This window comes from Oncorhynchus mykiss, chromosome 15, assembly GCF_013265735.2.
Source record: "Oncorhynchus mykiss isolate Arlee chromosome 15, USDA_OmykA_1.1, whole genome shotgun sequence".
NCBI lineage: Eukaryota > Metazoa > Chordata > Actinopteri > Salmoniformes > Salmonidae > Oncorhynchus > Oncorhynchus mykiss.
The window spans coordinates 58,596,855-58,607,767 of NC_048579.1; the positions used below are offsets into that span (position 1 = coordinate 58,596,855).

The following is a 10,913-nucleotide window of genomic DNA, read 5'->3' on the forward strand; positions in this document are numbered from 1 at the left end:
TCTAAAGTCACTGAAGCAGCAAACTTTGTGGAAATTAATATTTGTGTCATTCTCAGAACTTTTGGCCACGACTGTACATATGCACAGTATCCCTGAAATATCCCTGAAATGGGCTTGTCTATATTCTCACACTGAAACCATTCCCTATGTACAGAGTGGAGTGTAAATATTTTGACCTGCTCGAGTGAATACTTGGGAACATGTTCCCCTTAATGGTTCCTGAGGTCACCTATGATGTTAAAGAGGTGAGAGATGACCAGATAAAAGACACTGATGATTGGGAGTTCCCTGGCCACTCTGGTCTACAAGAGATGGGTATGGTCCGATTGTGCCTTTCTTGGTAAATCACATAACATTGGCTCTTGGGAAAGTGACTAATGTGTGTTAGCATGCAGCATGTTGCCCACAACCTTACAAAGAGGTCAAACTGCTTGAATGTTAATACAGCTGATTTTACATTTGGAATGTGCAATGTGATTAATCTAAATCAGGGCTGCCCAACCCTCTTCCTGGAGATCTACTGTCCTGTATTCAGTCCAACCCTAATTTTGCGTATCTGATTCAGATAGTTAAGGTCTTGTTGAACAGCTAATAAGTAGAATCAGGTGTGTTAAATTAGGGTCGGACTGAAAACCCACAGGAAGGTAGATCTCCAGGAAGAGGGTTGGGCAGCCCTGATCTAAATCAATCAAATTATTAATAATCAGTGATCACTGCTGTTATGTTTGTCTCTATTTCCACTGAAGGAACCAGAAGTGTTCCCTGGACAGACTTGGAAACCTTCACCCTAGTCAACATATTGGGGAGATGACAAAATGTAGAGGGAATTGAGGGGTATGCATAGAAATGGGCACCTTTTTGCTGTGATATCCCAAAGGATGTCTGCCCAGGGCTTTATCCGGACTGCAGAGCAGTGCCAGACAAGGGTTAAAAGACTGAAACGGAGTTTCCGACAGTGCTACGAGAACAAGTATGTCAGTTATAGTTTAACAATCATTTTCTTTGTGCATTGGGAGTCCCACAGAGATCTATGCTCGGGCCTTTGCATTCTTGTTTGATATCCTGCCATGGCTTACATTTTGTCTATTTGAGACAGAAAAATGCTTTGCTTTGAAAATGTGCTTTGTTTTCTTTCCCCAAATGCAGCATGAAAGGCAGAGAGCAAGTAGAATGCAAATTATATGACCTGCTGGAGATAATACTGGGGAATGAGCTTCCCTCACATGTGGAGATGTCAGAAAACTGTCTTGACATGGAGTCTAGAGAATCATCATCAGCAGACAACGAGCGCTCTGTTTACTCTTCCCAGGAGAGGGGTAAGGTCACATTCTCTCTACTGGTTAACCAGTTCCTCTTTCACTAGTAAACTATAATAAGATCAACATGAAGACCTCTGTATGGGTATGGAAGGACTGGGAAGAAACTCAACCTAGCATATCTGACTCATTCTTTGATATCTGTGAGGAGGAGTCAAGAAGAGTTTAGGGATTGGATGGATGAGTGGATGAGTGGATGGATTGTGCCAATCTTTCTCACACACTTTTTCCCATTGACTGATCCATCCAGGGGCTATGGTGGGCATGCCAGAGGACAGGAAGAAGATCCCCTGGGCGGACGGCGAGACGGTGATCCTGCTGGAGCTCTGGGGAGGCAATACTGTGCAGCAGAACCTGAAGCGCTGCCCGCACAACAGTCACATATACTCAGAGATTTCGGGAAAGCTCAACTTCCGTGGTTATTACAGAACTGCAGATCAGTGCCACACCAGGATAAAGCGATTGAAAGCCGGCTATCGGCAGTGCCAGGAAACCATCTGGTAATCATTGAATTTCAGCTTCTATTATTGATACATTTGTCATTTTGCTAATGTAAATTGAATTAAAGATTGATTCTAATTTTGCAATCTCTCTAACTGTGCACTTTCTAGTTCATCTGGATCTGAGCAGGTTGATTTGAAGTTCTATGATATTTTGAAGCTAATACTTGAGATGCAGCCTCCCTCCTCCAGCACAGTGGTGACAGACTTGACCAATTAGAGGAATCAAACAGTGACTTACTTCAAGGTAAAAGTTCAGCTCACATCAAACTATGCCATCTTTATGATGACACCTTGCATGGGTATGTCAGATTGAACCCTGTTTGTTACATCATATTTAGCTACTGGCTCTACTGTAGGTGCCGTCCCCTCAACACAAGTACCTTTTCCAAGTCTAAACAGGGAAACGTTCATGTTATTGGGCTGTTTTGTGTTTAGAGTGTCCAGAAGAGGACAACTACACCAGTTCTGAGAGGACCACACCAGGCTCATGGTCAGATCCTGAGACCCTGGCCTTCATTGACATCTGGGGGGAGGACGAGGTTCAGAGGGTGCTGAGAGACTTGGTCCACAACGGCCCCATCTACATGGACATATCAGAAAAGATTCATGACCAGGGGTACTCCAAGACTCCAGAGCAGTGTCGCTGGAAAGTCAAGTCTATGAGGAACAACTTCCGTCAGTGCTACGACAGGAAAAAGTATGTTTGTACCCCACAGATTTAAATTGGACACTTTCTGATGTTTTTATGTTGATATGATTTTGCAGAAACATACAAATAAGTTTACTCTAGTCTAACCCATAGCCAGAATACTCCATCTCAAGTTTTTTAAATGGCTTCCTTTTCTGTCTGCTATTCTCAGATGTGGAAGAAAGGGAGCAGAACACAAGTTCTACAATCAGTTGGAGCGAATACTTGGTCATGAAGTGGTCTCCATTGATGAGTATGATGAAAGAGATGATCAAACAGTAGACCAGGACACAGGTACATTGGCAGTACAGACGGTTTATCTGTTTACATTGAAGACTCAGTCAATCAAATCAGCAGAGCCGTACCTATGATCTGGAGGTTGCCAATGTATATGTCTCCCGGAGCAGGTGCTGAAGGGATGAGATATACCCTGTGGTCAGAGTCAGAGACGCTGGGCCTCATTGAGCTGTGGGGGAACGAGGAGGTCCAGAAGAGCCTCCGAGGTTGCGTTGGCAAAGGGCACATTTTCGCCGACATCGCGGAGAAGCTGGCCACCATTGGGCACTTCAAAACGGCTGAGCAGTGCCACTCGAGGGTTAAGCGGCTGAGGAAAACTTACCGACGGTGTCTCCACAGCAGGACGTAAGTGCAAAGCACAGATTATTTGTGGGTAAGGCGAGTCATGGTGCCTAAATTGGGACCTGTTACAAATTAACCCTTCACCTCCCACTGTTCTCCACCTCCCTCTACCTCTGGTCATACCTACAGAAACAGAGGGGAGCCCTTACTCTTCAGATACTACAGGTTCCTGGAGCCGGTGTTAGGCAACGACACTCTCTCACTCGATGCAGAGATTGTTGATTTGTGTGATGACTTCAGTCCACATCCCACTGAGGAACCAGATCAGGAAACATGTATGGTGCCCCTTCATCATCCTAAACCTTTAAGTCTAATGTAATTAGGGTCCTGTGTTTTTCCTGTGTCCGTGCCAGCAGTTGTCCCGGTCAGGTCAAATCAGGACCCTAGTCATAATCAATCTTTAAAAATATATTTTAGTAGCCACCTAAAACCTCCCAAAAACATCCTGCGCAGATTAATCCCTGCCGCTCATACCTTCCATATGCATGTCTCATTTTTGTTTTTTGAAGGCCAGGGCTCAGTCAGTTACGCTGTGACAGAGTCCAGCAGAAAGATGCCCTGGTCCGATCGGGAGACCTAGGCTCTGCTGGAGGTCTGGGGTGAGGACCACGTGCAGCTCTCCCTCCGCGGGTGCTTGAAGAACAGACATGTGTTTGAGTACATCTCACAGAGAATGACGGCCCAAGGATTCATAAGGACGGCTGAGCAGTGCCACACCCTCATCAAATGACTCAAGGCCAGCTTCCACCGTGACAAGTGAATGCAAAATATTTATAACTACTGTTTTATGTCTAGTTCTTTGCTTTATAAATTACACCTCAACATCGGATATAAATTGAGATGGAATATATTTAATTCATCAAATCAATGCTTTACTTAATTTCATCACAATTCCCTTCCCATTGTAAACAATGTGTTCATTGGGTGTCTCTCTTCAGCTAGCCCTACTTTAACTGACGGCTCCAAGTTCCCCTGGAGCGCCAGTGAGACCCAGGTCCTCCTCAGTATCTGGGGGAGTGACGAGGTCCAGGAGGATCTGAAGGACTGCACCAAAAACAGACACATTGTCACCGAGATCTCTCAGGCCATGGCCAACGAGGGCTATCTGAGTACAGCCCAACAGTGCCAGTCTAGAGTGAAGCTGCTAAAGGCCAACTTCCGCCAGTTCTGTGAGAGCAATCAGTAAGCCATGGGGGAAAAGATATGGATATGAAATTGATAACCACTATATATAATTGTGAATTGATTATGAAGACGCCATACTGATGGAACAGTTGTGTATTCATGGTCAGAGGTTTGCCAAGCTCATGTTAGATAAGCAAAGCTCATTAACTAACCAGATATGAGGAATAAGCATTGAGTCAACAACCAAATGTTACGTTCTATTTTCCCAGGGTTGGAGGGGAAGAAGTGGAGTGCAAATTCTATGATCAGTTTGTGCAAATATTTGGGAACAAGTGTCTATCCTGTGATTCTCTGGCTGAGGAATCGAACGGCGCCACAGACATGCGAGAGGTCCCAGGTGGACAAGTCCAAGGAACAGGTAAGCAAACAATCTCCTAATCTCTTTTTAGGCTCTCCAGAATCAGGCAGCTGTCCATCACCATGGGAACTAGATCTCCCCTGGAGCATTGAGGAGACTGAAGCCCTCCTCGACATGTGGGGCAGTGACAGAATCCAATAGGACCTGAGGGGAAACACTGAACTTCAACACATTTATACAGAGATCTCTCAAATGACTGACCAGGGCTTCATGAAAACAGCAGAGCAGTGCCAGACGAGGGCGACGCGACTGAACCTGAGTATTATTTCAATCTGACAGAGGAAGCATTAGGGATCATCTCAAGACAGTTTTGTAGCACCACAGAAAAGCTGCAATAACTCAACAATGACTTCTGGAAAAGAGGTGTTTAAACAATGACCTGTGTCTCTCTTGTCACCTGCGTTGTTTTCGGAGAGGTTCTGTAATCTATCAAAGAGGCAGTGTTGCTTTGTTAAGAAACTCAACATCCATCCCACTTTTTTTTGTCTGAAATCAGACACTTATTTAACCTTTTGTAAAGGTGCTTAAATCTAAGTGTAATGGACTATCTGAATTCATTTCTGTCATGTATAGAACTTAACAAAACCGTTCAATGGGATTGGCTTGAGTGAATCCTTTAACGAGAATTGGTCAAAACCACATGACAGTCTGGACATCTTGATTTTGCATTAAGATTTGCAAAACAATAGGCTTGCTATTATGCATATATTTGTGTATTTTATGCACATTGGTGTTTAAGCAATCTTTGTGCTTTTAGGCCTAGTTTCAAGTGAACTCATTTAGATTTAAATTCCTTTGAGTGGGGTTTGATTGCCTGACTGTTATGCTACTGTATAATCTCTGTCACTGTGGGATATCTTTCTCTGAGTTTTTATCTCTATCTACGTTCACCGAAACGCTGAGGTTTCCGTTGTTACCAGCTCTAACCACTGGGGGGAGACAAACAAAATCCTATTTTATCCTCAACAGATTGTCCGGAGCCCCATAGTAAGTAGCCACTAGAATTCTGGAAGCACAAGCACCTACTTTTTGCTTAATCATATGTCATTTTTTAGATACCACGGTGAGATAGCCGTTGAAACAAATCCTGTTCTCAGCATTGATGGTTTTGGTTGTTCCTCGGATTACCATTTGCATAGAGAGGACACTTTGCATTGGCAGTGCATACTTCAGTGGTCTGGGAGTGTTTATAGCCCTGTGAGTGTAACACTTCCTGACTGAGAGCTGTCCTTCATGACAACAGAACCCACAACAACCATGACTTTTATCACCATCTTCATCTAGACACTGGCCCTCTGCTTTCAAGGTTACAGTGTTAAGATTTGTTTTTCATATTGTCGAAAAAATCATTAAAGAAACACAAAGGAGTAATATATATGGCTTTAATATGTATATTCAGAACTACTTATTACAATATGTATTTAATATTTAATTGTGTTTTTAATACATTTTTCAGAATCCAGAGGACAGTACATTGTAACTCAGACTCCTGCAGTGGAAGCTGTTCTCCCAGGACAGTCAGTCTCTCTGAACTGTAAAACCAGCAGTAATGTGTATAACAATAACCATCTAGCCTGGTACCAACATAAACCTGGAGGAGCTCCTAAACTCCTGATATACTGGGCTAGAACCCTTCAGTCTGGGATTCCATCTAGATTCAGTGGCAGTGGATCTGGGAGTGACTTCACTCTGACCATCAGTGGAGTCCAGGCTGAAGATGCAGGAGATTACTACTGTCAGAGTTACCACAGTGGTAGAGCGTTAACACAGTGATACAGAGCTGTACAAAAACCTCTCTCAGTCAGACTTCACAGTGACTGCATTGCTACAGTTGGGACCTACTGCAGGTGCTGAGAGGGAAGAAACAGTGACATGGAACACTAGTCAGCAGAATACATTAACTCTGGCATGTGACAATATCAGAAAGTGATAATTCAGATCAAATGTTATCTGACATCATCATCATCACTATTTGTCCTAACACATAAGTGCACCTATACAAAGTTACCCCACTGATTTACAGAAGCCCCCCCCCCCCCCCCCCCCCGTATAAAAATAAAAAGATGTGGGGCTCAGACATTATACACGTCAGTAACTGTCAATGTCTGTCTTTAGTAATACCCATCTTATATGTCATCTATTACATGATGTGTTCGTCATTGTAAGAAAGTCCCCCTCCTTGAATACACCATAGAGGTCACAGTAAATATAGTCCACCCACTCACCAGTCCAGGCAGTGAAACTGGGAGTGAAACAGATGTACATAGACATGACTGGGTGGTTCTGCTTGTCCCATAATAGAGCAGCACTGTCACCAGATGTTTGCTCTGTTCCCTGGGGGTTGGAGGTTAAGAAGACATGTGGACATATAATGGAGAAGTGTAGACCCCACACTGTTGAAAACCATTGCTAAACTTAGAATTGAATAAAATCATATTAGGAATTAAACGTTTGAAATACACAGAATTTGTTATGGAAAGTAACCGTTGAGCAGTGTGAGTTCTGAGAGCAGATCTTAAAGGTTAATTATCAAATATCACTAATTATTCTCACTGGTGTTGTTGCTACAGTATAACAAGATCATATTGTTTTAAGGGGTGGATCAGCTTTAATATTGCGGATAGATTGTTGCTTCCATCAATGTAATTGTCTGCATTATTTCCAATCTCCCATATACTTTTGGGGTAAATATATATATATATATATATCCATATATATCTATATATATATATATATATATATATACAATATATACATAAACATTCGTCCATATACACATACATACATACACATACATATATACATACATACATTTTAGAATATACCTTTATAATTCCCAGCAAACACTACCATCCTTCCCCCAATTGGAGTAAACTAATAAACAATAACACTTAGGCTTCTACCTTCAGTTTATACATATTAAACACGCTTTACAGACACAATCTATTTTACAATAGTTATATTTTGTTTGTTTTTAGTCCTTCCTCTATTTCTGATGTCCATCCAGTTTGATTCTATTTGGAACTGTGCTATTTCACAATGTATGAACCTACAGTTGAAGTGGGAAGTTTACATACACTTAGGTTGGAGTCAATAAAACTTGTTTTTCAACCACTCCACAAATTTCTTGTTAACAAACTATAGTTTTGGCAAGTCGGTTAGGACATCTACTTTGTACATGACACAAGTCATTTTTCCAACAATTGATAACAGACAGATTATTTCATATATAATTCACTGTATCACAATTCCAGTGGGTCAGCAGTTTACATACACAAAGTTGACTGTGCCTTTAAACAGCTTGGTTAATACCAGAAAATAATGTCATGGCTTTAGAAGATTCTGATAGGCTAATTGACATAATTTGAGTCAATTGGAGGTGTACCTGTGGATATATTTCAAGGCCTACCTTCAAACTCAGTGCCTCTTTGTTTGACATCATGAGAAAATGAAAAGAAATCAGCCAAGACCTCAAAAAAAAAAATGCAAGTATAAACACCATGGGTCCACGCAGCCATTATACCGCTCAGGAAGGAGATGCGTTCTGTCTCCTAGAGATCAAATCAATCAATCAAATTTATTTTATATAGCCCTTCGTACATCAGCTGATATCTCAAAGTGCTGTACAGAAACCCAGCCTAAAACCCCAAACAGCAAGCAATGCAGGTGAAGAAGCACGGTGGCTAGGAAAAACTCCCTAGAAAGGCCAAAACCTAGGAAGAAACCTAGAGAGGAACCAGGCTATGTGGGGTGGCCAGTCCTCTTCTGGCTGTGCCGGGTGGAGATTATAACAAAACATGGTCAAGATGTTCAAATGTTCATAAATGACCAGCATGGTCGAATAATAATAAGGCAGAATAGTTGAAACTGGAGCAGCAGCACAGTCAGGTGGACTGGGGACAGCAAGGAGTCATCATGTCAGGTATTCCTGGGGCATGGTCCTAGGGCTCAGGTCCTCCGAGAGAGAGAAAGAAAGAGAGAATTAGAGAGAGCATATGTGGGATGGCCAGTCCTCTTCTGGCTGTGCCGGGTGGAGATTATAACAGAACATGGCCAAGATGTTCAAATGTTCATAAATGATCAGCATGGTCGAATAATAATAAGGCAGAACAGTTGAAACTGGAGCAGCAGCACAGCCAGGTGGACTGGGGACAGCAAGGAGTCATCATGTCAGGTAGTCCTGGGGCATGGTCCTAGGGCTCAGGTCCTCCGAGAGAGAGAAAGAGAGAAGGAGAGAATTAGAGAACGCACACTTAGATTCACACAGGACACCGAATAGGACAGGAGAAGTACTCCAGATATAACAAACAAAAGATGTAACAAAAGATGAACGTACTTTGGTGCGAAGAGTGCAAATCAATCCCAGAACAACAGCAAAGGACCTTGTGAACATGCTGGAGGAAATAGGTATAAAAGTATCTATATCCACAGTAAAACAAGTCCTATATCGACATAACCTGAAAGGCCGCTCGGCGGCCAAAACCGCCATAAAAAGCCAGACTACGGTTTGCAACTGCACATGGGGACAAAGATCTTACTTTTTGGAGAAACAAAAATATAACTGTTTGGCCATAATGACCATCGTTATGTTTGGAGGAAAAAGGGGGAAGCTTGCAAGCCAAAGAACACCATCCCAACCGTGAAGCACAGGGGTGGCAGCATCATGTTGTGGGGGTGCCTTGTTGCAGGAGAGACTGGTGTACTTCATAAAATAGATGGCATCATGAGGTATGAAAATTCTGTGGATATATTGAAGCAACATCTCAAGACATCTGTCAGGAAGTTAAAGCTTGGTTGCAAATGGGTCTTCCAAATGGACAATGACCCCAAGCTTACTTCCAAAGTTGTAGCAAAATGGCTTAAGGACAGCAAAGTCAAGGTATTAGAGTGGCCATCACAAAGCCCTGACCTCAATCCCATAGAAAATGTGTGGGCAGAACTGAAAAAGCTTGTGCGAGCAAGAAGGCCTACAAACCTGACTCAGTAACACCAGCTCTGTCAGGAGGAATGGGTCAAGACTCACCCAACTTATTGTGGGAAGCTTGTGGAAGGCTACCCGAAACGTTTGACCTAAGTTAAACAACTTAAAGGCAATGCTACCAAGTACTAATTGAGTGTATGTAAACTTCTGACCCACTGGGAATGTGATGAAAGAAATAAAAGCTGAAATAAATCATTCTCTCTAATATTATTCTGACATTTCACATTCTTAATTAAAACAAAGTTGTGATCCCAACAGACCTAAGACAGGGAATTTTTCTAGGGTTAAATGTCAGTAATTGTGAAAAACTGAGTTTAAATGTATTTGGCTAAGGTGTAAGTAAACTTCCGACTTCAACTGTACAGCACTATTTACATGTGTGTATGTGTGTGTATGTGTCCGTGTATGTGCACGTGTGTGTAATGAGAGTGTGTGAGAGTGTGTGTATATGCATGTATGCACGCATACAAACACCTGTGTGACATCAGCCTTAGGCAAACAGGCATTAGCTGTAACAACACTGCCCCTCAGTGAAATGAGTATAGCCTTAATATTCAGGATGATAATTGTAATCCATATCGTATCAACATCATAGCTGCATCATAACTAAATGTAACATAATTTTAATAGAAAAACACATCCCACATCCCAGCATTTCCATAGCAATTGACGTTTCATATGATCACGAAAGAGACTTTGCATTACTATAGAGACGGTTTTACTACAGTACAAATTCATCCCGTACAAAACAAGAAGCTCCCATGCTGAGGTCTGTTCAACGCTGGTCCGACCAATCTGATTCCACGCTCCAAGACTGCTTCCATCACGTGGACTGGGATATGTTTCGTATTGCGTCAGACAACAACATTGACGAATACGCTGATTCGGTGTGCGAGTTCATTAGAACGTGCGTTGAAGATGTCGTTCCCATAGCAACGATTAAAACATTCCCAAACCAGAAACCGTGGATTGATGGCAGCATTCGCGTGAAACTGAAAGCGCGAACCACTGCTTTTAATCAGGGCAAGGTGACCGGAAATATGACCGAATACAAACAGTGTAGCTATTCCCTCCGCAAGGCAATCAAACAAGCTAAGCTTCAGTATAGAGACAAAGTAGAATCTCAATTTAACGGCTCAGACACAAGAGGTATGTGGCAGGGTCTACAGTCAATCACGGATTACAAAAAGAAAACCAGCCCCATCACGGACCAGGATGTCCTGCTCCCAGGCAGACTAAATAA

The 10,913-nt window shown here is 42.5% G+C and overlaps 1 pseudogene; it reads left to right on the plus strand.

The window, feature by feature from the left end:
- Positions 1-212: 212 nt before the first annotated feature.
- Positions 213-4,332, plus strand: LOC110490769 (annotated as a pseudogene).
- Positions 4,333-10,913: the final 6,581 nt, after the last annotated feature.